Source organism: Panthera pardus, unplaced genomic scaffold (genome assembly GCF_024362965.1).
Source record: "Panthera pardus isolate Hobbes unplaced genomic scaffold, ASM2436296v1 HiC_scaffold_210, whole genome shotgun sequence".
NCBI lineage: Eukaryota > Metazoa > Chordata > Mammalia > Carnivora > Felidae > Panthera > Panthera pardus.
Genome location: NW_026526778.1, coordinates 88,788 through 93,002, shown reverse-complemented (window position 1 = coordinate 93,002; position 4,215 = coordinate 88,788).

Sequence of the window (4,215 nt, the reverse complement as noted above, 5' to 3'; positions counted from 1 at the left end):
AAATAATGTATGTAATGTAAGGACAAGATTGCTCACACGGGGTGGAGCGCGGGGTAAGTGATACTACTCTTTTGCAGTTGAACAATGTGAAATCTGGTACTAATTTCCTAAGAGCTTTAAAGGAGTGTGTCATGATAGAATAAATGGGTTTTATTCTGATATTCTGTTTGACACAGTAGTATTGGTTGGAAAAATGTAAAGCAATAGATTAGTGAAGAAGAAAGGAATTCATGAATAACACTGTCCTCATTAATATAAGGCCAGATTCCACAGAAACATTTCAACACTATTAGAATAACTGGGTTAAAACTAAAATGCTGCCTTAGAAAGAAAATGTTGCACCAATGTTTTTGACAAGTTTTAAATCCATTATTGGTTAAAAGTTGAGTATTCTGATTGGGGAATTGTGTTTTAGCACATATAGAACTATCCTGTAATAAATTACTTTTATTTGGTGACATACTTATTTATTAAAAGGTGATGTGTTATTATCAAATGATCTTTTATTTGGGGTTATTGTGGAGTTCTGAGAAATTATTAAATTTTAAAAGAAAAAACGTATATGTTCAAAACTGTTAATGTGACACACTAAACTTATCCAAAACTTGAACAATACTGAAAACAAAATTTTAAAAAATGACTTTCTTCAAGAACTTTTTTAACACCAGAAACTGCCATTAATTGTAATATGTGTAACCATAAAATGATAAAATTACAACAGTATAGATCATTTGTGGAAGAACTGTTTTGGTACAAACTTCCAGAAAGATTTGTGAATGTTAAAAGTTGTGAGGGTAGTTTTAATTGTGTAAGCAAGTGTAATAAATAGAAATAAATGTAAATTAATAGTTCAGCCAATGAGCTCTGTAGTCAGGGAGATCTGGACCTACTTCTGTCTCTCAAATTTACAAAGTATGACCTTTAAAAAGTTACTTTGTGTCTAACTACCTCGTTTACTAATGTAAACTTGGAGCAAAATATGTAAAAATATAACACCTATAAAGCATTCACTATTCAATCTGGCTTTTATAAACTCTCAATAAAATTATTTTAAGTATTTTTAACACCATAGTCACATTATAACTACTGATTTGTTAGAGCATAAAACATTATTCATTACACAGTAGTGCCTTTCAGTATGGATTCTTTTTTTTTTTTTTTTTTTGAGTTTTGGTTAATTTTTAAAAGGTCTTTTGATTGTTTACAGTTAAGTTTAAATTAGTATTTTACGGAAGGTAGCTCATCCTGCTTTTTATGAAAACCAAACTGCTTTCATTTACCTAAGTAAGTGTGTAATGTTTGACTCTCACGATGCGATGAATTCACTTTAAGAATCTATTTTTAAAGGCTGGGCTAAATATCAAATCATACATGTAATTATATCTATACTGATGACAAATTCAAAATTAACTGTTTCTTGCCATGATGCTTATGGGATTTCACTCGACATTATATTAATTTACAAACCCAAGTATATGTGTCTGTGTGTGTGCTTGATTACTTCTCCACAGGCAAGATTAAATATTTAAAAAAACTCTCCAATGTATTTCATATTCATTCTTGTTTGTTACCCTGAATTGTTGGAATACAGATACCAATGTTCTCTGTGATTTCATTATATATTAGCTGTGCCTCAGATGCATCCCACCAGCATTTATAATCTCCCACTCACTGGGGTGACGGAGTAAAGAGACAGGACAGTAGTGACACATGCCTTCTGTGGCCCAGACACTCATGCATCTTCCAGAGGGAACCAGGTTACTCTTGTAAACAGATGATATCTGTGGTTTTCACAGCCTGTTGGCCCTGTGTGACCTCAGAAGGAGGCAATAATGGAAAAAAGTAGATTTCTCATCAATGTGTCACTTCAAATTTGAACAGGAAATTCTTACCCTTGGGCTATTTTGAAGCCCATTTATATTATCACACGCCTCCAGAATGCAGAGACTTGCAGCCTGTAGTGTGTCGTTTAATTTGTCCATTGGCAAATGCCCTTGAGAAATGTTTAGGTTCCACAAGATATTGGGATCAGAAACTTGACCACCCAGGCTGTTCACTTGCTTCCATCTGAATCACAAACACTGAGGACTTAGGCCTTGTGAGAAATACCTTAGATGTTTACGTTTTAGACAAAGTTGCTAAATATTACATACTTCTTTCTTTTATGCCCTTGCTATGTCATTTCTCTTATACTGAAAATATTCTAAAACCATCATCCCCATAACAGTATTTAATGTTATTTGACACTAATTCTGAAGACTTGCTATATTTTTGGCTTTCTTGTCACTGTCACAAAGTCATTAATTTCCAAACTTTTCTTCTCAAGTTTTCTGCCCTAAGTTTTAAGATACCTGCATTCAATTTTGTCATGCATAAATGAGTTATTAGGTTTCTGCGGAAAACGAGAAATTTCTGGAAAGGAGAAAATATCAAACAATATTGAACAATAACACCATGGCAGAAATTGAAACATTAAATAATTATTCATATTATTCATTGATTCATCCTCTCATGATAACTAGTTGTCTGTATTTTAATCAATATATTTGTTCTCACTGACAAAAGCCTGAGTCTAAGTCCATAGGGGAAAAATGAAGGTAATTTTTAAAAATTTACTGAGGGCAGAAAAAGTACTTTTTAAAAAATGTTTATTTATTTATTTTTGAGAGAGCGACAGAGACAGCACAAGCAGGTAGAGACAGAGAAGTAGAGAGAGAAAACCAAGCAGGCTCTGTGCTGTCAGCACCAAGCCTGACACGGGGCTTGAACTCATGAAACGTGACATCATGGGGGCACCTGGGTGGCTCAGTCGGTTGAGTGTCTGACTTCGGCTCAGGTCACTATCTCACAGTTCATGATTTCAAGTCCCACATCAGGCTCTGTGCTGACAACCCAGAGCCTGGAACTTGCTTCAGATTCTGTGTCTTCCTCTCTCTCTTCCCCTTCCCTGCACACACTCTGTCTCTTAACAATAAATAAATGTTAAAAAAAAAAATGTGACATCATGATCCGAGCTGAAATCAAGTGTTGGCGGCTTAACCAACTAAACCACCCGGGTGCCCCCAAAAAGTACTTGTAAAATACAATTTCAAGGATTTTTACACGTAGGTTTCTACTGGTCTGTAGTTTTTCCTTTGCAACAGTGGGGGATAATTTTATCTGTTAATGATGCATAGTTGACATACAATATTATATTAGTTCCAGTGTATAACACAGTGAGTCAAACTCTACACAGAATGAACTGTTCACCCTTATAAATCTTATGACCATATGTCAGCACACTAAGTTATAAAAATATTATTGACTATATTCCCTACGCTGTAATTAATACCCCGGTGACTTACTTATTTTTTGAGTGTTTATTTAAATTCCAGTTAGTTAACAAACAGTGTAACATTAGTTTTAGGTGTACAATATAGGGATTCAACACTTCCGTGCAACACCCGATGCTCATCACAAGTGCACTCCTTAATCCCCATCATCTATTTAACCCATCCTCCCACACGCCTCCCCTCCGGCAACCATCAGTTTGTTCTCCAAAGTTGAGAGCCTGTTTCTTGCTTTGCCCCTCTCCCCACCCTCTTCCCTTTACTGTTTGTTTTATTTAATTTCCACCTATGAGTGAAATCATATGGTATTTGTCTTTCTCTGGCTGACTTATTTTGCTTAGCATAATACACTGTAGCTCCATCAACATTGTTGCAAATGGCAAGATTTCATTCTTTTTGATTGAATGATATTCCATCGTGTGTGCGTGTGTGTGCGTACGTGTGTGTGTGTGTGTGTGTGTTTGTGTGTGTACTCAACCGTCTGAGCCACCCAGGAACTTATCATAAAGAAAAGATAAAGGACTCAAATAAATAAAATCACAAATGAGAAAGGAGAAATAACAACCGACAGCACAGAAATACAATTATAAGAGATTATGAAAAACTATGAACCAACAAATCAGACAACCTGGAAGAAATGGATAAATTCCTAGAAACATATAAGCTCCTAGAACTGAATCAGGAAGAAATAGAAAACTTGAACGGATGGGTAACCAGCAACAAAAATCATCAGTAGTCAAAAAACTCCCAAAAAACAAAATTCTAGGGCCAGATGGATTCACAGGTGAACTCTATCAAATATTTAAAGAGGGGTTAATACCTATTATTCTCAAAGTATAAGACATTTCTTCCCTCCTTCCTCCCTCCCTGCCTCCTTTCTCCCTCC